This window comes from Protopterus annectens, chromosome 5.part0 (genome assembly GCF_019279795.1).
Source record: "Protopterus annectens isolate FY-2018-M chromosome 5.part0, PAN1.0, whole genome shotgun sequence".
Taxonomy (NCBI): Eukaryota; Metazoa; Chordata; order Ceratodontiformes; family Protopteridae; genus Protopterus; species Protopterus annectens.
The window spans coordinates 333,556,254-333,581,285 of record NC_056735.1 but is presented as its reverse complement, the minus strand read 5'-3'; positions in this window follow the sequence as shown (position 1 = coordinate 333,581,285).

Here is a 25,032-nt window from a genome sequence, read left to right as displayed (position 1 = left end):
TGTACTGGGAAATGAGAGATTTATTATCTTAGTGACAGTCATGTGATTTTTATGCTTGGTACAGGATATCTGAGATTCTGACTATAAACATATGGAGTACAGCTTTTACCAAAACAATGCTGATTTAAAAAAAATGTTCAAAGCCTAACATTTACAAGCTGCAGTTATACTACTAGTGTTGTCTGTATATTTTGAGCTAGGGTGGTAAATGATAAAAATTTGAAAGTAATTCTAGATGCAATGCATTCATTAATGCAGCTATCTCTCTTGCTATGAATGATTAGCATACAAAACTGTTCTCAGTTTTTCATATAATTGCACAACTGGGCAGCTGTGAAGGAAAAACATCCAATTGGCTGGCTCAGGAACGCCCTTTGAAATACTGTTAACCCTGATAAGGCCAAGTTCTGCAAGTGTTTTTCTAGAAATGCACATACAAGGAATTTAAATAGTGCATAGTATGCAGAAAACAAATACATACTCTAAAATGTAAACATGCTTCTGAAATATTTTAGAAGCTATATGCTATGTATGCTTTGAATATTTAGTGACGTGAGCAATTTCATTGCAGTGCATGCAAATCTGCTTTTAGGAGCCTGAGGTTATAACAATATAAAATCTAAAATAAATGGACTAACTAGTACACCATAACCAAAGTTGTATAATAATAAATTAAACTACTTACCTTGAGTTCAGCCATTGCTTTGGTGTTATTTTCTGCACTCAAAACTTGATTGTTAGCTGTCACCAGGGAGAGTGTATAACTTCAGTACATGTGTTAATAAAGCCCAGCCAAGATGGAAAAAGACTTTAAAAAGTTTGTAATGTAGAAAGTAAGCTGCTGTTAGGACAAGCACGTACTGACTCAGTGTGGACAGATGACTCTCTGACAGATTTGGAGCTAGTTTAAAGTTTTACTAGCGTGACTTTAATTAAACACAGATGCCCTAGGTCTCTTAAGTTACGTAACATGTAATTTTATCAAAATGTTAAGCAGTACACTCCTACAGCACCATCAAAATCAGAAACAGAAATCTTCAAAAGAACATTGTATTACCACAAGAACATTTTCAAGATTACAAATGAAAACATGGAAACAATAGAACTTAATCTCTGGGCATTCATCTGTAAACCTAAATTCCAGTAAAGACATATCCAATTCATAAAATTGCTGCTGACACTGTGTGCCCCTGAGGCTCTGTAACAATTGTGAAAACACAGACTCATGTAAGAATTCACAAAACAGCCATATGGTGCAAATTAAATCCTTATTTAAAGTAGTAAAGATAATGAATCATGGATGAGCTACTCTAGTCTCAGCAGAATATAGTTTTATACTTGCAACAACCTCCATAAGCATATTTCATAATTCTAAACAACTTTCAAAGCTAGAGCAAATCTCCTACATATTGGATGGCATGGCACAGTGATGTAGTGGTTAACATTGTTGCCTCATAGCAAGAAGTTCTCCAGTTTGATTCTCAGCTGGGAATCTGGGATGCCTTCTGTGAGGAGTCTGCATGTCCTCGCTGCGTTTGTGTGAGTTTCCTCCAGGTACTCTGGTTTTCTCCCACACTCCCACATTCCAAATACATGCATCTGGACCATTTCTCTGAAAATAGGCTATGTCCTAGTCAGAATTTCCCAGTCAACAAATGTTAAATAAACTGAAGATGGTTGTCTTGCTTTCTAACAAGAACAGATAATTGTATTAGGCTAAGTATATTTACAGTTTTGTTTTAGAAATATTGACAAACTGTAACCAACACTAAGATGCAGGCAGAATGCATTGTCCTATTCCACATTCAGTTAGCATCTCTCAGGTATCAGAGAGTGGACATGGAGAAGGGATTAATATGCATGAAAAAAGCTCTCTTCCAAACTGGTGATGGCACAGGATGAGCCCTGTCCACCACAAGTTGAATCTCCATCACGGATGATGCTAGGTATATATATCCCAGGTGAAATTCCTAAAATTAGGCACAGGTCAACATCCTAAGGTAAGAAGAAAACTTTAGCATATTGTGCTTCCTGTACAAGTTAAGCACTGTACATCCAGTAACAATCTGTGATGTCTTCCAGTGTAAGAGTACTGGCAGATGTGCACAGGCTTTGCCTCAATGGTAAATTACAAAGGACCGGTGGTGGCCACGGTGATGTAGAGGTTAGCATTGTCACCTCACAGCAAGAGGTTCCCTGGTTCGATCCTCGGTTGGGGTGCCTTCTGTGCAGAGTCTGCATGTCCTCCCTGTGGTCACGTGGGTTTCCTCCAGGTGCTTTGGTTTCCTCCCACATCCCAAAGACATCATGCTATAGGTGGATTGGACACTCTAAATTGGCCCTAGGTGTGTGTGTGTGTGTGTGTGTGTGTGTGTGTGTGTGTGTGTGTGTGTGTGTGTGTGTGAGTGTGCTGGACTGGCAACTCGACACCGTAAAACTCCACTGCCAATCATGAGCGGACATGTGATCCGCTGTGGCGACTAACCAGGAAAAGCCGAAAGAAGAAGAAGAAGGTAAATTATGAAGGACCAAACAGAAGAGGTGACATACATGCCACTTGTAACCGCTTTAGAGTCAGACCTAGCTCCAAGGGTTTATGTTCAGGCTGGTGAGCTTGTCTATAAAATACCTGAGTGGGGAATGGTGTCAAAAGCCTTTGTGAGCTCTAGGTAGGCTGTGTGGGCCACCCTTCCCTCATCTATAGCCTTGGTAACTGTCTCAAAGAAGTCCACCAGGTTTAGGAGGCTGAGGCATGATCTGCCTTTAACAAAGACAAAATGGGTAGGGTCCAGTGTTTGGAGGTTCCCAATGTCTCTGTTACTGAGATCCATGATGATGCACTCCATAGCTTTGCATACCAAGCTAGTCAGGCTTATAGGGCGATAGTTCCCAGGTTCTGTTGCGAGTGGCTCCAACTTTTGTGGAGCGGAATAACCATTGCTGTGCACCACTCTGTGGGCATGCAGCCTGTGGAGAGGCTGAGTTTAAACAGTGTGTTTAGATGAGAGGTTAGTTCATCTTTGAGCTTGTGTAGGATAGGAGGGGACGCAGCCTGGGACACCATCCAGTCCCATTGATGCTGTGTTTTTGGCTTTGGAGAGGGCTGTTTTAACCTGAGTGTCTGTGATTTCAGGGGCACTACATTCTTCTGGTATAGTTATGGGCCGTTTTGGGGGTCAGAGGGGGGTGAAGTTTGCACTGAACCTGTATGCCAAGATGTTGGCTATATCGGTCGGTTCAGTGTATTTCTCAGCACCAACACCAACTCTGAGAAAATCTGAGAATTGCCACTTAGATTCTTGACATAGCTAAAGAATGCCTTGTGGTTATCTTTGGAGTCCATGGCGATTTTTCTTTTGAAGCTAGCCTTGGATGATTTTACAAGAGAATAAAGTTTCTTGCTGATAGTGATCAGGGATGTCTTCCCCATTTAAGTGCATTTATTGTTATCACAAGAAGTTTAAGGCTACTGAGTCTTACATACTCTTGCACCATTATGCCGTGTCAGTTCCCCACCATAGATTGTTGTAAGTTGTGTAACCCCCTTTTCGAGGAGGGTTGTCTTGTGCCAGTCATGCCTAGGTTGAATTTATGAATACTTATTGAATTATCCAGGTCCCATTTGAAAGAAGGTGGTGTGTTAAACTGATTTATATGAAGAGCGAGTCTATTCCAGAGGTTTTGAAAATTCTGAGTAACTAATTTGTCTCTCCACCTTGTGTTACTGCTCTGTTAAAGCTGGTTTAGATCTGATGATCTGATATTTTTGGGATTGTTTGATTTGTGAAGGTACAAAAGGTCTTTGACTGCTGGGTCGCCTGACTGTGTGGAAGGCAAGGTATTGATTTCCTCTGAAGAGTCTGTAAGACACTCAAGGCCAGGGAGTCAGTGCTTTTAGTCTTTTCTGGTAGCTTAAAGATTTTAAATGTAGAATTCTCTTTGTTGGAAACCTCTAGGGTGTTTACAGCTCCAGTTATACAAATCTGGTGAGGTACCGTCGGTACATCCTAACCTCCTCTGATATTGCAAAAACTTTTGGGTTATGCAAAGGTTTTCTATGCAGAAGTCTATGAACTTATTTCTAATGATCATCTTACTGCAGGAGTTCTGTCTTTTGTTGAAAAGCATCTGGTACTACACTTGAGCTCTCAAAACCAGTTTTACATTAAGAAACATCGAATAGCGACTATTGCAGTTTAACTCCACTAAAAAGTGAAATCAACTTGGAGTCGGACTCTGTCTCTGTTCTTAGTGGTTTTATTTTACAACTTTTTTGTTGAGTTTACAAGACCCAGCCTGGCATTTCTTGCTTGTTCATAGTTGATTTCTACATTCTATTAAAAATATCTTAACATGTAAAAACTTTTCATCATTCTATAGATGAGTACTTCTGAAGATGTTGATAATACTCCTTCAAAGAAAATAAAAGGCTTGTGAAATTCAACACTGATTGGATGAAAAATATTCCTGGTTACGAGAAGGACGAGAAGGATATGCTATATGCTCGATGTGCAATAATACGTCATTTTCAATTGGACATGGTGGTGAAAATGACATCAAACGACATATGAAGTCTACTGCGCACACCAACAATATTTCATCAGCTTCGACGTCCACCAAAATAACAACATTTTTCATGACAAAAAAATTCAAAGGAAGAAGATGATATTATTGCTGCAGAAACAGCTTTTGGTTTTCACACTGTGAAGCATTCACACAGTTACATTTCCAGTGACTGTGCAGGATTGCTCTTTTCTTGTTTGTTCCCAGATTCAACAATATCAAAAAAATAATGTTGTGGTAGAACTAAAGCAACAAAAATTATTACACGTGTGCTTGCACCTGAATCAAAAAGAATTATTTTGAAAGAATTGCAAGATGACCAGCCATTTTCTGTGAGTACCGACGCACAAATAAAGGCAATATAAAAACCTTCCCATTAATTGTTCGGTATTTTCACAAAGAACAGGGCATTCAAACAAAATTATTAACCTTCTACTCACTGGAAAGTGAGACATCAGTTAGTATAGCAGATTCTATAACAACGGCTTTAAAAGATAATAATTTAAAATACAAAATGTAACAGCTTTCTGCTCCGACAATGCTAACGTCAATTTTGGTAAAAACAAAGCGTCTTTACAGAATTAAAAGACCTTAATTCAAATATAATTGGAATTGGGTGTAATTGTCACATACTACATAATACTGCTAAAAAAGCTGCACAAACTTTAACTTTTGATATAGAGTCCATCGTTATAAAAATTTATAATGAATTTAGTTCACAACAAAAAGAGTCATACAACTGAAAGAATTATTCAAATGGCTAGAAGTAGAGTGGTCTGAAATGTTATGCCATGTGCCGACTCGATGGCTCACTTTGATGCCCGCAATTGAGCGGTTAATAACAAATTTTGAGCCAATACGATTGTACTTTCTGAGTCAAAAATCCAAATCTGAAATTCTTGAATTGTTTTTCAGTGATGAATTGGCATTAGCATACCTGGGGTTTGTTGCAAATGCATGCAGTAATATTCAGAATGCGTTAACAAAACTTCAAAGCAATGATGTTTTAATAATTGATGTTTTTGAAATAATGAACGGCGTATTGCAGTCACTCAGTCAAAAAAAAAATGATGCCTTTTATGGAAGCATTGCTAGAACAATGTTACTAAAATGCAGTGATGACATCAAAAAATCCCGTTTCAAAAATGACGACCAGACATTTTTTGACACAGCGATAAAATACCTACAGAAATGGTTTGACTTTGAAAGTAACAAATTTCAATGCATTAATGTCTTATCCTTAAAACCAAATGTAAAATCGAATTCCCGTCAATTGAAGAATTAACAAAATTGTTTAATATTACTTGCAATACTGACCTTCTATATGAAGATGTCTGTTTATTAAACAAGTTTGTACTGAGTATGACTGAAGCAAATGAGAAAAAACAATAGATGAGAAATGGATAATATTTTTAAAGATCATCCTGCTTGCAGTAATTTGTACAAAATTGTGGCCCACATACTCTCAATTCCACATTCCAATGCAATTTGTGAGAGAATATTTAGTCTAATGAGTGCAGCCTGGAGAAAGGAGAGAAACAGATTGTTGTTAGAGACTGTGGAAGCTGAATTAATGGTCAAACAAAATTTTAATTACACTTGTAAAGACTTTAGAAAATTTTTATCGACTAAAGATGGTGAATATATTTTGAAACAAGCTAAAAGCTGTGAAAAGTACTTGTAATAAAGCTGTTATTATATAACTTTGTGAATTTAAATCAAAATATTCATTCAAAGGTGGACTACGGCTACGGTATTGCTGTTATTGCTGTCATTACTATTGTGTGAGTATTCTGTGTATGTAGTTAATTCGTATGTGGTTTGATTATACATGTTTATAATTAGAATGCAACTACAATGTTTACAATGTATCTAATGAATATGTGACTGTTTGCAATGCATAATAACTGTGATTCCTGCAAATGTTCAAAGTGTACTATTGTTATTATTATTGTTACTGTGTGACTATTATGTATATGTAGTTAATTCCATGTATGTGGTTTGATTATACATGTTTCTAATTAGAATTTAACTAAAATGTTTCGAAGGTATCTAATATGTGACTGTTTGTAATGTTACAATCCAAAAACAGCAGATGATAAACTCCCCAACACTCGAGTCCTTGGATACCGACAAAACAAAGTTTTTATTTACATAAAATGAATAACACTGGAGCTCTTACACAGGGTTAAGCGCTTTCATCTGTCATGTGTGAAAAATGTTCTTTATTGTCGACTGGAATTGCTGAATGGTTGAAAATTGTATTCCAATTCTACATATTCAACACCAAGATTACTGTTTGTAATGTTGTAATGCATAATAACTGTATGTATGTACTTATTTGCATATTTGGCTTGAGTAATATATGTCATTAAAAACAGCGACTACATGCAGTATGCAGTCCTTATCAATTATTTATGTATGAAAGCCCTTTTTTTTTTTTTTTTGGTCTTCAGTTGGTGAAGACCTTTTTTTTTTTTTTTTTTGGTCTTCACTTCGTGAGAGACCTTCTATTTTTTTTTTGTCCCTACCTGGGTTGCTGGAAATCTGGCAACCCTGGGCATAGCCTAGAAAGAAATGGGAGCAGGTTACAAAATAGCTGCCCATCAGTACTAATCATCGGAGAAACTCCAATAAAAAGCAAATCAAAACTGATAAAAAATACTATATTAATATGCAGGCAGCAAATTATGACAACTCCAAAGCTGTGTGTACACCCAACCTACTGTTAAAACCCAGTACACCATCACACCCTACACCTACTTCATCTAACCACACTGACTGCATAGCAAGCGAATTCAGTACCTACTTCATCTGAACGGTAAACTCTCTTATTAAACCTTTGTCCCAGGCAGACACACATTCCCCCTCCTCCTTTGTTAGCCCCCAAAATACAAGCACTCAAAGTAGTCTCATTTTCTACAGTCAGAAAAATATTACTAACCTATTGCAGCCATGTGCACCTCCAGGCATTTCTGCAGTTACCTCCTACTGTGTCTCTAGGCATTAAATATTGCTTGTTCATATTAGCAGTAATAATTCCAAAAATCATGCTACATACAAAGTATCAGAATAATCTATCTTGAAGCATATACAACTGCATTGATATTGGACCTCTGTCAATGAGTAATTGTTAGAACTATAAGGTGATAACTTCATTTTTTAAAGGGTCAGGCCACACCCACTGGGAGTTAAAAGTGCAAACTCAAAAGGTTTGTACTGGAGGGAATGAGTTAAAACCTACTACTCTTGCCCCTGATAACATGCCACCTGGTACTTAAAAATTGCTGCTGATGCCTTAGCTTTTCTACCTCAATCCTAATCAACCCCTACATCATTGAAAGCTATGTCCTAACCCTATGGAAAATGTATTACATTCTGCCTTTCCATAAAGGTGGAAACTTAAATGAGCTCTCTTATACTTCAGGCATAAAGCCATACTGTCTCCATTCTCCAACATTCTGGATAAGTGTATCTAGTCTCAAATTCCTCAACTTTCTCAATGACAGCTGCCTTGTTTTCCCTACACAGCACAGTTCATATGCATTTTATACTATGTGTACAGCCTCCTTAGTGTTATAACATCTATTAACCAATATAAAAGTCTGGAAGCTTAGTATCATCAATTTTCCTAGGTGTATCCAAACTTTCAACATGGTATCCCACCAGAAATGTATTCAAATATATCAAGCTGAGGAATACTTGAAACTTCACTATATTGGCTCTCCAGCTACATCTGAAATAGACAATAGGGAGTAAAATGGCAAAATGACATCTCCTCTTTCCTATACATTACAGTGGTTGCCTCTCAAGAATCCTTTTAATGATTTCCACCTAGATTCTAAACAAACCAATATCATACTGCATGCAGATGATTCAACAATCATCAATTATGATAAATGCATAAATAAATTAAAACAACTCACTCATGGGTCTTTGTCCACCAAAGAGGCCTGGCTGTCTAGTACACAATTGCTTCTTAACCTCAAAATACAAAACTAATCCTATTTACCTCAAAAGCATTCAACTGACAAAAAACAGTTTCAGTATCAGTTCCGCTAACAATCCCAACTTAAAACTAATAAGTCAAACTAACTTTCTAGGTGTCACTATTGTTGATCATTGTATACAATAATCAGTAAAAAAACATTCACCAAAGCAAGGTGCTCTCTATAGAGTCAAACAGTACCTCACAGATAATGCCAGAAAAAGTACTGTTCAATCCCTTTTCATCTCTGCACTACTTTATGCTGTTCCTATCCTGATTAACTTACAATCCAGTCAACTCTCAGTCTTGGAGCAGTGCTGTAATAAGGTGGTAATATTTGCCATCAATCATCATTATAGGATGTATCATTCTCTGGTCTTAAAAAAACTTCAGTGGTTAGAGCAAAGGTGTTACCTTACATTTTCCCTACCAGTCACTTCCATAAACTCGTCTATTATCCAAACAAATCCTGTAGTTTGAAAAATATTCTCCAACTTTATAAGCCAAGTAAACATAAGAGATCCACTGACAAAATGTTATTAACTCTTACAAAAGCTAACTATTCCACTGATGACACTTTGTTCTCTTTCCTAACCAAAAGTTTTATCTCCCTCCTCTAACTTTAAGAAACACAACAAACACCAACTCTTTTAAATACACAAACAAGAAAATACCTAAAAAATATCCATCTCGGTACATGCACAACTCTAGGATGATACACATCCTGCCCCCACTTTGTCCATTTCTTTTAAAACACTATACCATTACCTATTGGTCCAAAATCTCTTCCTTATCCTATACCTCTCCCTTGTCTTCCTTCTACCTATTCTAAAAACATTCTCTCACCTGCTCTCCTTCCAAATATGTTTCATAGCTCTTTTCATCATGCTGCTAGTAATTAATGATATTCTGTTTAAATGTTATATATTTGCTGATTACACGTATACCTCTGTTGATTACATGTATGCCTCGGTTTACTGTGTTCTTTATGTAATGTTTGTTTTCGGATGTTTTTCTGCTTGGAACAAAAATTCATGAGTCATTAATATTGTTGCTATTAATTAATGATATTGTGTTTAATTTGTTGTACTTATTAATTGCTTGCATAACTGTTAACTATGATCTGCATATAATGTTGACATTTTTCTGGAGCCTTTTTCCTCAAGGCTCTGCTGAAAAGGGGCAGCTTTCCTCTCATTTCAGACTATCCCAGTAAAGAAATGCAATAAATAAATACATACATAACTAAATAAATAAACAAACACCATTATACCTAATAGGAATGTAGACCCACTCTGCAGTGATAACCTGTTGAATGCTTTCAGTATATTACAGTGAAGAGTATATGGAATTGTGAGTTGAACAAATCTGCACACGTTTTCTGCCATTTGTAGTTTATGGTTTTTAATCCCAGATGTGTTAGAAGGGAAGCTTGTATTCTAGCTTAAGTATGAGTACATTTCTTGGTAAATGGTGCACGTGTAGTAGGGGCCAGTAGGTGTGAAACTTTATAGCAAAGTTTTAATTCTGCTAACACCTTTCTTGTGACTTTTGCAGTATCTGCTGTGAATGTTAGTGATGGATCAATTGTTATTCTTCAGTACCTTTGTTACTGGTGGAATTGTGATATTTGTTTTATCAAATATTATTAGTAAGGATATAATGGATAATTTATGGATACAGTCAAATGTCATGACACTGGATTTTTGACATTATTTTATATTTCCAAGACAGACTACAAAATAAATGCAGCACTGTTAATTGTTATTGTAGACTCCCTGTTATGACTGAAGTATGAATGACTGAAAATGTAACTAGAATCCTAAAATCTACACAGGGCTGAAAATCAAAACTATGCTAAATATATATCAAAAACAAAACACAATCTTAACACACAGACTGGAAAAATCAGTCATCTGAGATCGGAAGTTCCATTGTCATCACCAAGAGGATAAAGGAATTGCAAGACTTGGAAAGCCGGGCATCCATTTTTTCCAGACTGCCAAAGCCCGCTCCCCTTTACTCAAAAAGCAGTTGGGAAATAAGACAATTCTTGGGTCTCATTAGCCACATGAATAAGGCTATAGTTTACTATCAGATACTTTTCTTGCAGGGACTTTGTGGTAAAACTCTTATCGATTTTAATGATGTAACATTCATGGTTCCAGACTCTGCTGGCTGCCTTTCACATCAGCCCAGACCTTTTCTTTCTCTTCTTTTCTACTCAGAGTTAGTTATTCCCTCTCCCAACATCAGGCCTTTTACTTCTAGGTGTATGTCTGACAGTGTCCCACTTTACAGTTAGTTGCCTTTAATGGGGTTGTTGTTTGGTACTGTGCTGTTGTAATACAGTTATTAAATGAAGGTTATACCTGTTTTTATTATAGAAAAGAAAGACATTAGTTTATCAAATATAAGTGTGAGTTGAGGCTAAAATGTCACAAGGCATGTGGGACAGGTATGTCAAATACTAACTGGAAGTTCATTTTGCACAGGGATGTAAAATCTGTACTAGACTTACACCTTCTGTCCTAAAGGAAAGCTACAATAGTGTTGATCTAGACAACCTGAAGGTTGCTACTCATGCTCAGGATGTGTTTTTTTTGCAATAAGGCTTCCCTTCCTGTGACTGGGTAGGTCTATGTTTCACCCAAGTTTGCTGAGGTTGAAAGAGAGAGTTTTCTGTTCCTTATCACCAAGTCTGGTAACTGTTATGCCCCTTCTGGAGTTTCTCATATGCCAAATTTCTGCTGAAGAAATCTAAAGCCCATCGCCACTCTTCAGGTAGTTTTTCTTTGGTGGCTTCTCAAGCCAGGATTTGGACTCTTCTGTCTTATTCTCCATGGTGTATCAGGTCCTGTAGGTCTATATCTGTATATCTAGATTACAAGACAATATGGCAGGCTCCTTTTGGTATGCAACATATGTCATCTCAGGCCTCATCTTCCACACTAGCACAGTTCTTCACACAGGGTCCTGTCTGAACAGTTCTGATGAGACCAGCAAGAGACCTGCTGCTGTTGGTGCCAGTGTTTGAATGCTGTAGTCCTTAAACTTCACTACACTGATTGACATTGGTGCCAGACTTCACAAAGTCGATGTCTTTAGAGTTAACGGATCCTTCAATTCCATGGCTTGAATCAATGCTTTTGGGATTAAGGGTGGTTCCATTTTCCTTAGGGCCAGCCATTCTTTCTTCTAGGTTGGCCTTGGTGCTGATCTAGATGCAAAAGAACTCTTCAGTCCTGGTGGCAGAGGCTAAGGCTTTGGTGTCTGTACCAGGGTCAGTTTCTCTGATCCCAGGTGTGATCTCAGCTGGTCTTGGCATCAGTCCCTCACGGCTGAGTACTTCAGCACAGGTAATGGTTCTAATGTCAGTCCAGTACTGATGATGCAGGTATCCCTGCATTTGCTACCATTGACTTTATCCATTCCATCTCAGTCTCAGCTGGGGACTACATGAGCCTGCAATCTCAACTGTCCATCTCCTTCCTGTAGTGGATGGGGACAAGGGAGAACTTTAGTAGGATACAAGTTCAGTCTTTCTACTCCTTCTCAAAACTTTCCCCTCTGAAGTCAGGACGTAAAGCCATGTGCAAGGAAAAGAACAGAAATTCAGTCTTAGAGTTTCCTTTTTCAAATTTAGATCAGAACAAAGATGGTAATTTCCCCCGTTTTCAAACTTGATAACATAATGTTTGGTTTGATTCTGGAGCTGATCTCTTTAAAACTGTAAAGGAGCACTGAAACTCCTGTTTTCACCTGAATGCATCATACATGATTTTTGATCTCATAGATTTTCCACATGGATGATTCATCAAGTCAACCAGATTGCTCTCCTGGTAACCATAAACTGTATGTCATAACCCTCATGTGGTAGTCTCTACCCTACAAGAACCTCCAGCATACTAAGGATTAGATATGCAGGTTTTAAACTCCTGTGCTGGACTCCATTGTTGCAGTTACTGCTTTTTAAAATACTGCTATCAGACAAAGTCCATCTGTCCATCCACCAAGCAAGGAATATGTTGAATAGATTAGTGGAGCAGATTTATGCATTATTTATCTATATCTCGAGGTTGGCAGGTGATTTACCTATAAGTTTAATTTCTACAGGACTGTAATCAATCAATCTACCCTACAACTTGGGGGAGCACCATATGAGGAGCTGAATAAAAGTCTGATGTCCTAAATGTCACAATTTGATTATCAATTTACAGCCTAACCATATACTTGCCAAATATTACTGTGGAAGGTTTAAGAAAGGCACTAAGCACAGGTCTTGTGTGTCACTACACTTTGCTCTGCTTAAAGATTTGGTTGATAACACAAAGGACAAGTTCATGAATATCCATTTTCTGGAACCTTACTCTTTCATCCAGCAGTAAAAGCTGATTTTAAGAAGCAAGACCAAGAGGGCAAAACTCTTCTGGCTACTAGATTAAAATTCAAAAGTCAGTAGCACCCATTCCTGCAAATCCAGGAGAGTCTGCATACATGCTGCTTTTGATTCGGCCACCTTCTGTCTCTAGATAGAGGTTTTGAAAAGAAGCAAAAGTGGATTTTAAAGAACAAACATCAACTTAGATGTAAAAAAAATGTGCAAAAAAAACAGGGATTCCATGCTCCTCCAATTAACTCCCTGGGACCTTGCCCAACTGTCCCAATCTTCAGTAGGTGACCAAGATATTCCAATACCTGGATAAGTGGCTCCTAGTAGCCTCAACTTTCACAAGTCACATAGCTGGAAGGGAGTTATTTCTATTACCTTTTCAGTCCTTGGCAATTAAATGAACACCGCAAAATCACAGTTATTGGCCATGCAATTCATCACATTCATTAGGTGCAATCAGGACTCTCTGTCTTGTTGAGTCTTTCTTTCTCCAGATAGGATTCTACCTTTGAGAGCCACAACCTCTCCATTATCTTGGTGTCAAATGGTTCTGGCTGATTTTTTTGACATCATGCCCTGGATGTCACTGCACTCACGATGTACATTGTTCCCCTGGCCAGATATCATGTGAAAGTATCAGAGCACTCTAGTGGAATTTGAAGTTTCAGTGGGATTAGCTCGCTAATCCTTTTACCTTTTCTATCAAAGCAGATCAGAAATACATGTAAACATGTCAATTGTTGGGTCGATGAATCACACTTGTATCTGGAAAGATGATTTCAAGTTTCCATGCCAAATGTGTCTATCATCAAGACTCTCCTGCTTTAAGGTTATGGGCATTTCCTGGAGCAGATAGTTCACAGTGCATTGTCACAGACTGAGACCAGTCTGCACATATATGTTTTGGACATGAAGAGCATTCTCCTCACTTTAAAATTATGTTTTTTTTTATATCATTTTATCTAAAAATTGTTAGAGCTGCAGGCTTACTTGCAAATCCTGCTTACCAGGTATACCAAACAGACAACATCCATGAAGACTGGTATTTCCTTTATGCTTAAGATAGTAACAGAAACAAACTTGGAAGCAGAAAATCAACCCACAGGAGGGATTTCCAATTATTCAAGGAAATAAATTTGTTCAATCACACAGATTTTCACAGGTAATTTAGATCTTCCATTAACAGAGCAAAGTCTGTTAGTATAGACTCCCAACTGTTATTTCTTTCTCCAATAAGAAGTTGAGTGCCAACATTTTCAAGTTGTCCTTATCAGGATAGTTCTCTCATTGTACCCAGTTTTGTTATAAAAAACACGTCAACCATTTTGATATATGAGCCTAGTGGTAACTCAAGTAGAGCTATTGCTACATTTTAGTCTTTCTTTAAGAGTACATTTTTTGGATGCTGTCTGTGACACTCCTAGTTATGTTGGCATAGAAAAATACTTTTGCAGGACACTATAAGTTAGGTATGATCTCTGAGTCTGGTCATCATTCATTGCCAATGTCATAAGGGTTATCCCTCAATATGGAGCCAAATAAGAGGTCTAGATGTCCTTGTAGTTATGAAGATGGGACTCACAAGTTCATATAGAATGTTATGTACTTGAAGTCCAAAAAGTGAGAACAGTCACCACGAAAATCCTTGAGAATAAGCTTTCGCATAGTTAAACTATGCTTCATCAGATACAATGTCATACTAAACAACTTTTAGCGGGCTGAGTTCTTACATCAAAATACTATCATGGTGTTTCAAATCTATACAATGCAAGTTGTTTAAGACAGTTCTACCATCGGTAAAAAGCTGCGAAGAAGCATCAACAAACTGTTTGCCATTGCAAATTAAACATCATGTCACATGTCTGGATTCTCAGTATGAAGTTCCTCCTGACCTAGATTTAATATAGGTCCAGCATTTAAATACATTCTTCATACTGATTAAAGATGTATATTTTCTATTACTAAAATTTTATGTCCCACATATAAACTTCAGTAAATAAACATAAAAATATATAAAATATATATGAGGGAATATATATATATATAAACACATATATTAATTCTCTAGTAATGAAGTAAAAGCAATATCTGTATATTTAACTATTTCATATGTACTAGGATAAACCATGTTGCAAAATACACAATTAATTCAGCATTACTATCCTAGTGGTACTTATTTTACATGAAAACATAGACGTGTTGTGTGTCTGAAAAATTAACAAGAACCTATAAGAGAGTGCTGTATTTACCACTAAATTTACATAGTAGTATACTACACATCATATTTAGGGAATATACTATACACATGCATATAAGTCATAAAACAAACATAACCACATGTTCACAAAGCAACAGATATAAAATATATCTATGGTATAAAAATATATGTGTAACTATATACCCTTATGGGACAACAATGGCAAGGTATTTATTCATCCATAATGCTTCCTTTGGACATCAAAACTATTCCTGTACATCAGTGTAGCTGAACTCAAATGAACATGCAGGGTTATATACCAAGACAAATATAGATATATAGGATGAAGGGTTACTCAAAACACCATTCTATCCAACTAAAACATACCCTTGCTACATATGTATATATAACAGACCAAGGGCTAAATCTCAAAACGCCATTCTATCATGTTAAGACATGCCCTTACTATAAAATATAATAAGCAAAGAAATAAAATTAAATATAAAACCTGTATATATGACCTGAATAACTAAGTACTATACTTATCTATTCCATCGTAAACATCTATAATATAGGGAGTCGGGCACCTGGTATAAAATTAATGATGTTTAGTAATGCATATACTGTAATGTTAAACAACAACTTCCAAGGTGACAAGATGTCCCTAGCATTAAATGCTTATACATCACACTCCTATAAAGCTATAGATAGTTTAATAGAGATAAAGCCATTCAGCCCTGGAGAATTATGTGCCGCTAGTTTTAAGATCCAGTGTAACTCGGCTCAGCCAACCAAGTTGGAATGATTATGTCCAAAACCCTTATGCCTGGCCAAAGCATTAGTGTCATCCTGAAATGCTGTACTTTTGGTATTGCAGTCAGCATAGTACTTGGGTTTGAAAACAAAATTCATACTGGGATGTTGATAAGTCTGTATATTACTAATGCTCTTGCACCTTGGGCAGTGTAAACAAGGATATGTTCCTTTCCTGACCAGGTCCCCTAGTACTAGACTAGTAGATTTCCTTATATTAGTGACCTGCGGTCATTACATAGTTGCCTCTTAAGATTATTGCAATTCCTATAGCAAAATGTTGGTGCAGGTCCCACGATCTTTTACACTTTCCACTTCATTGGTGAATTTAATGACATAACTAAGCCTTTTCCATGGATATTCATCCATTCTTAATATGGACATCATGTTCTAAAACTCCAAAAATTTCATTTCTTACCCTTCTAACCATAGTCATCCTAAACAGGGTTTCCATATTATTAACTTCATTCAAAAGATCATCTTTATTTTGACATAGTCTGGATACTCTTATAAATTGACTAGTGACTATGCGTTGGGTGCATGCTATCTGGTGCTAACAATGCATTCTTCCATACAGCTTGTCAACCTGAGCGTGACGCGGAAATTAACTTCATAACTTGAAATCTCCACTGTAAACCTCAAAAAGTCTGTTGTGGTTTGTAGATAAATGATGAAAACTATCTGACGTGCCTTCCCAAACTATAGTATGTCATCCACGAACCTTCTATAGTATCTTATGTATCTAGAAGAAACAACTTTTCCCACCAGTAGACCACCAAATTAGCCATGCCTGTAGATAATAGTCATTTTCAAAGATAAACACATTGTTATTAAGCACTGTGTCAAGAAGCTGAGTTATCAGTATTATTCTATCATTTGTGTATTGTGTTTCTTTATGCAGAAGCTCTCTAATGTACTGTATCCCTATATCATTAGGGATAGAGGTAAATTTCCACATCCATGGTTATGAGGAGGTACTCTGTGTCCTTCATTTCTAAATGTAGGCCCTTAAGGCTATCTATAAGTTGGTAAGTGTCACTAAGAATGGTGTGACAGTTACTCACTACTGGATGTAGGAGGCTCTCCAAAGATCGATATATGGTAACCCACCCCTCACCTGCTACAATAGGTCTCATCGAACAGGCCAAATCTCTTTGTGGATCTTGGGGAGTCCCTTAACAATGGGAATAACGGGTCAGATATTAACAAGTATTCATACATTTCAACACTAATTTGTCTACATAATAATAGATCATATATATTTTCATGAACTGTTAGTATAATGGAAGAGACCTGCTGTGCAGTGATGTGCTTATAGGTATTGTGATCAGACAACAATAGCAATCTCATGCTATTCACATAGTCATCCACATCCATCAGAACTACACCCCCCCCTTTATCAGCAGGTTTCACAATCAGATTATCATCACTTCTCAATTTAACCAGGGCTTGAAACTCATCCCTATTGAGATTGCAAAATCTTCCTTTGTGTTATTACATGCTAGGAGAAAAATCCTTTTGTGTTATTACATGCTAGAGAAACAATGTATAGAAATCTCTCCATAGAAATCTAGAAAACATTGCACCATAGGATGTATAGGAGGTATAAAAGTACTATTATTTTTAAGTATGTTCACGAGATTTAGTTACCCCCCACTCATCCTGGTATCATCAGCCGAAAAACAACTTTAGACAAACAAAATAATCTTAAGTCCAAAAGAGTGTCCTCTAATGATGTTTTAGTTGACGGAATAAATGTAAGTCCTCTGTTAAGAAGGCTATGCATAGCTGTGTCCATATTATAGCTAGAAAAATTAAACACAAGAGTCAATGCCTGGTTCTTCTGTTGACTATATTCCCTTCTTCTGAAGACTTCCGTTTTCTTGGTCCCCTGCTGCTATATTTTTATACCATAGATATATTTTATATCTGTTGCTTTGTGAACATGTGGTTATGTTTGTTTTATGACTTATATGCATGTGTATAGTATATTCCCTAAATATGATGTGTAGTATACTACTATGTAAAATTTAGTGGTATAACAGCACTCTCTTATAGGTTCTTCTCAATTTTTTAGAGACACAAGACGTTGTGTGTGTCATGTAAAATAAGTAACACTAGGATAGTAATGCTAAATTAATTGTGTATTTTGCAACATGGTTTATCCTAGTACATATGAAATAGTTTGTAGTTAAGTGTAAATATACAGATATTGCTTTACTTACTACTAGAGAATATATATATGTGTTGTATTTAGTTTTTTTTTTTTTTTTTTATATATATATTTATTATATATATTTTATATATTTTTTATTTTTATTTACTGAAGTTTATATGGTGTGACATAAATTTTAGTAATAGAAAATATACATCTTTACAGGTCTTCAGTTGTGGGGTAGGATCAGTATGAAGAATGTATTTAAATGCTGGACCTATATTAAATCTTCTTAGTTCCGTCTCTATGGTCTTGCTTTTAGACGTGGGGACAACTTTTAGGTCAGGAGGAACTTTTACTGAGAAGAATAGACATGTGGAATATAATGCGAATAGGAATGTTTAATTTTTGCATGTGCAAACAGTTTGTTGATGCTTTGCAGCTTTTTTTTTTTTTGATGGTAGAACTGTCTTAAACAACTTGCATTGTATAGATTTTTCTACAATAAGGTAAGGATTCTAGCTATGTTTATATGAGTTAAGAGACAAGAAACACCATGATAGTATTTTGATGTAAGAACTCTCAGTCTGTGAGGGATGTGTTCTCATTTCTGAATGCCATTGCCAAGTGTAGTGCTTTTGTTCAAAATATGCACTTTTGAATTATGAGCTTGTAAATGCATTTTTATGTCTGAAAGTCTGCAGCGTTTGTTTTAGTCAGAGGTTTTTTTTGCTTTTGAATATTTTTTTTGATGAGTGTGAGTGTGCTTTTATAAAAATGAATATTTTGAATTTTAACTGCATTTGAATATGTTATGATGTGGATGAATGATGAAAAGGCTTCATTTTAAATTTTTTTTAATGAGCCCGCCAAAGTTGTTTAGTATAAGTATTTTGGAACCATTTTATGACATTGTATCTGATGAAGCATAGTTTAACTATGCGAAAGCTATTCTCTCTGTTTCCAATAATTTTTTTTTTTTTCATTATTTCGGATATTTTCAGTGTGTGTCAGGTTGAGTTGGGGCTACTCTGTAGAAGAATTTACTCGAGGTGACTGTTCTCACTTTTTGGACTTCATTACTACCTCTTCTTGTTTTTGGTGAGAACGTCTTCGGTATTGAGTTGTGTTTTCTACTTTTAATGTTATGTACTTACCATACTTGCCATACTGATAGATCTAGATTAGCAGATCCATTTTCATAAGTACAGCAATTCTCCTCCCTGCCACAGTCTTGATGGACCCTGTAAGGTTTTTAATTGGTGTTTTTCTTTGTTTTTTTTTTTTTTTTCTAAATAGTATCGCATGATGATTAGATGAGAGATAGGAAATTCACCCTGGGGATCACGTCAGTCACCCTGCTAGACCGGGGACCAGGAAAGTAAATATTCTGGGAAGAAATAGCCAGGGAATTGTTATGGCTAGGCTTGTATAGGCCCTATGGCCGATAGCCTAGTACCAACCTATGAACCTATGAACCTATGGTGGTACATGGATTCAGAGAGACATGGAGAAGGATTGTAGTCTGTGCAGCATTCTGAGTGAAAGGGAGATGCTTTTGGTAGCCTGTGTAAGTTTTACATACCAGGCAGTCTAAGGCTTTATTGGCCTTAATCCTCAGTGTGATGAAGATGAAAGTGCCAATTAAGGTCTGTCATTATTGTAAGCTGCAGTTTCCTGGACCTACCTCATATGAAATCAGTGCCTCTCACTCCAGCCTAATGCAAACAAATTACAAAAATGTACTATTATTTGAATTCATTTGTGTTAGATGGCCAACACAAGGACACATAGTCAGGTATTGTACAGTTAATGACAGGAGCACTATATCTGTAAAAATAGCATTCAGTATTCTGTTAAACAAAGTGTGCTTCAAAAAGTACCACTGCAGTGTCATAGTGCTGAATGGACAATTTTTAGAATTTGCTTTCTGTCATTGTATTAGGAGGTAAAGAATGACAGGGAATACTGGACTCAGGAAGCATGATTTCACCAATGAGAGCACAATACATTTTCAAATGTAAAATAACTAAAACATAATACAATTGAAGTGATGTGTGTGTACCAGGAGACATGATGGGATACCTCGTAAGACAAGTAGAAATGCAAATTTTATTGTGTAAAATTTTATATCTTGTAGCCTAAGTATTTAGTTTGTCTCATGATGTAACCACTTGCCAAGATTTACTACAGTTTAAAAACATATAGAAACAATGGGAGAAGGTTCAGCCAGGAGTACTGCCTGAAGAACATAGCTCTTGAAAAGAGAAAAATATATGACTACAAAATGCTTATGGAAGTCAAGATTCTGCACTAATTGTAAGAATTAGCTACATCTTCTACAGAGTCTTGTCAAAATAATTTCTTAAAATACTTAAGGATGTCAGTATAAGTAATGATACAGTGTGTGAGCATTGCTAAAAGACTCCAGCAGTTAAAGCAGTAAAATAAGTCAGCATAGAGACTGCCAGGGGGAATTCCCCAATTAAGAATACACTAAGTTAAATAGGAATAACAGCCAAGGAGGAGAGAGGGGTCTCATGCTGATCAAAAAGAACAAAGGGGAACCTAACCTGAGTCTTCAAATGGGAGAGACAGCCAGAAATAGAAACACAACTCTAAGGGACAAACTTTTAAAGCCAATCTTCTTATAGTATTGGAAGGAATACCTCTATTGTTGGTGTAAGGGCCATAGATGTTATTGCATAATACTTATGATATGCATTTCAGTATTTTATGTGTCAAGAAATATATGTTTTTAAAATGTTTTCATACTAGAATAATTGTTATGGCTAGGCTTGTATAGGCCCTAGGGCTGATAGCCTAGTACCATCCTATGAACCTATGAACATATAGACCTAGGTTTTCTTTTTCTCTGTTAATTTCATTCTAGATAGGTGGATTAAACAGGAAAGAAATGATTTTTAGAAATGACAGCTAGCAAAAAGTTCTAAAAAATGTATTTGACTTTGTGCAAAAAGTTATAAGATTCTTTCTGACAGATTCTTTGCAGTTATATCTGTACACCATTGCCATCATAAAGTTTTCATATGATCTCTATGTTATCATAAATTGTTCTCAGGTGTGATACAATTTTAATTGTAGAGCCGTCAGTTTGGAACTTCATTGCTTTATGTCAAAGGCTTGTCTGCTAGCTCTGAACCTCTTTCTAAGACAAAGTAAAAAAAAAAAAAAATCAGAGATGATGACCTACACCAAGGAGACTCTTTACATAATTTTACTAATAACTAAGAATGAGGACAGAATAAATGAGGCTGACCCATGCATCTAGCTCCACACAAATCCATCCATCCATCTATCCTCAACCCCTTTTTCCCTTCGGGTCGAGGTGTCACCTCAACAGTAACAATCATTTTGAGCCAAGGTTTACACCAGCAGGTGGCTAGTGCTGACACAGTAATTCATCTGTACCACTCAATCACACACACACACACTCACACCTATGGCCAATTTAGACTGTCCAATCCACCTGCTGCATGTATTTGGAAAATGGGAGGAAACAGAAGCACCTGGAGGAAACTCATGTGACCACAGGAAGGACATGCAGACTCTGCATAGACGGCACCTCAGCCAAGAGTCATTCCAAAGAACCTCTTGCTGTGAGGTGACAATGCTAACCACTGCACCACTGCGCAGCCCTGGCTACACACAAATAAATTACTTATTAATAGCACAGAAGCTAATGTTATAATGTCCTCCTCCACCAAGAAATTTTCATTACTACTGACATTAAAATTAATGATGCTAAAGGGAATAGAATTCCATATATTATTCAGCATAAATACCCAGGTGTAACAAATGACCCTTTACTTCAATATTTATGCAAATAATATCATCATCAAGGTGTTCTCACAGATAAATTTATATTACTGTTTCTCAAATTGTCTGTTCACAGATGCACATACATCCATAGCCAGAATGGACTATGCTTTTCAATGAATTACTCTTCATTTTTTCATAACACCCCCCAAAAATTCAAATACCCTAAAACACAATATTTAGGTTTGCTTTTCTTGCAAAACTTAACTGTCATCACTGCATCTTTTTGGAAAAGGTGCACTGGCTCCCTATCACTTACAAAGCCACTTTTCCACTAGATACCCTTATATATCAAATTCTAACTCTTGCCAACTGCTCTGCCCTTCAAAGAAAACTTGAAGTAAGATACCAAAACTACTCTCTTAGGGCATCCAGGAGTAAATGCTCAAACTTATGTGAGTAAGATTTAAAGTTGCCATTGGATACAAAACCTTCTTTAGTATAGGACCTGCCACATGGAACTGACTTCCTACTGAAACAAAAAACTTCAAAATATCAGAGATATTCAAACATATTTTAAGCAATAGCTACAGAAAGAATCCACATTTACCTTCTTTCTTAACACTTAATTATGACAACTTAGTCCTTATTAAATATAATTATGCTTCCTATTATATATGCATAGTATAACTATTATAACTAAAGTTGCTAGTCTGATTACTTGTCAGCATTAGTGGTATATCAATGTTTAAGATTAACCACGTGTATATTATTTTCCCATATTTTATGCTATGTATGAACCTTCACACTGCTGCTGAGCTGATATACTGTGCCAGCATTTCTTTTGTAACTATTGACATATTTTGTAGCTATGAATAACTGAAAATGGTCACTAGACCATCTCACCTACCTGGTTATCAAATTGCAAAATAAAAGAAATAAATAAAATATATTAATTAACATGCATTTGTTAAAGAAAAGGAAGTCTGCAAAGCAATGTTTATATATAACTTTCTTAAAGGCTCCCTGCAAATAAATAAATAAATAAACACTGCTTAAAAGTTGAACACTGCAGCTGGCAGAAAACTGCCATTTACTTAACCCAGCAATAGTAAAGAACCTATGTTACAGAAGGAGCATAATTTGACAGCTGTGTACTGATACTGATGCAAAACCTAGTGATGTTCCTGCATTTTCACTTTCTTTCACAAACACCAGCAAACAGTGCAAAACGCTGTTGATATTATTGAGCAGTTGTACTTATTTATATGCTACCAAGGTAATGCTGAAGTGCCTGCAAGTTGAACTCCAGCAGTATATGGACCAAAGAAGGAGTGGAGGCACAGGAGATCAAATTGCCACCATTTAGTGGATAACAAAGAAAACAGGCAAGTTTCAGAATATTTACTTGTGTTTTATTGACTACTCCATAACCTTTTACTGTGTTGGCCATAACAAACTTTGGTATTTGCTTAGAGAAATGGAGATACTGGATCACCTTATTTGCCACCTAAGGAGTCTGTATGCAAAAAAAGACGCAACAATTAAGAACCAAATATGGAACAGCTAACTAGTTTAGACAGGGAAGGAGTAAGACAAGGCTGTAAATTGTCATAATTCTATGCTGAATGTATCAGGTGAAATAATGTGTTAAATTAATCAGATGCTGGAATCAAACTGTTGGCAGAAATATTAACAACCTCTGATATGCAAGTGATACCACTCTAATAGCTGAAAGTAAAGAAGGGTTGAAGTGCCTATTGATGCAGGAGAAAAAATATATTAGCTTTTTGGAAGGAACGCTATGATAAATCTGGTTAAAATGTTAACAATCAAAGACACTGCATGTCAACAAAGGTCTGTATTTTCAAAAGTATGGCTTTCCCAGTAATAACATAGTACTGTGACAGATGGACTATATACAAGGCTATGCTCTGAAAAAAGCTTTTGAACTCTGTTGTTGCAACAACATTTTTGAGAATTCTATGTACTGAAAGATGGCTGAACCGATCAATAGTTAAGAAAATAAATCCAGACAGCTCACTCAGATATTTTGGCCACATAATATGAAGACAGGATTTGCTAAAGAAGACACCAGTGCTGAGAAAGATCAAAGGTAAAATAAGAAAGGGTGAAAGGGGTTGCATTCGTCATGAATATGAATTTTCAAAAACTTAAAGAAGCAGTTCAAGACAGACACACCTGGTGTGTTCTAAGCCCTTGATATCACACAGAGTCAGATTTGACTAAATGACTAAACCTGACATAACCATTTATCACTGGTTCATCTGGTTAGAGTGAGCTATCTTTATATTGAAATGTACTTATTTAGTCTTACACATATATTTTTTTATATCACTTCTGAGTAACATTAATAGAATGTGTAGCCTCACATCTATTCATCCAAGGGTGCCATGAATACTTCCATAGAAGTGAAATTCTTAATAAATGCACAAAGCTAATTTGAATAGTGAAGTAGCATTTTAGAAAAATAGATTGGATTCCTCGTTACATTGTGAATCTAGTTATTTAACATTTGTCAATCGGGAAAGTCCAACTTGGAACAAAACCAATTTACAGTGGAGGCCCGGGGAGAAACACTCCAGATGCATGTCTTTCTAACGTGGGAGGAAATTGGAGCACCCAGGGAAAACCCATATGAATGCAGGGAGGACATGCAGACTCCACACAGAAGGCACCCCAGCAAAGAATTGAACCGGAGAACCTCTTGCTGAGAGGCGACAATGCTACTGCTGCACCACTGTACCATCCAATCTAGACAATGCAAACTGTAATGCTGTTTTAAAAAAAATCAGTAAATTCAAAAACTTGCTTTTAGAATGGTACATTATTTTCCATTGGGGGCTTTGTCCCTCTCAATCCTCATACCACATGCTACTTATACATGCTAACATGTTCACTGTAACCACAAGTTCATTGCATCTTGGACTAGAACACTAGTAGAACCCACAGTCTCAGAACTAATGCATATTCATCCATTCACACATATTTTCAAATGGTGATAATCATAATCATTGGAGTTTTATCTTTGTAATGATACATACATAATGCATGGTCTCTTTTTAAATCAAATGGTCCTTTTTAAATTCTGTAAACCCAAACAGTTCCTTAAAAATAATCAA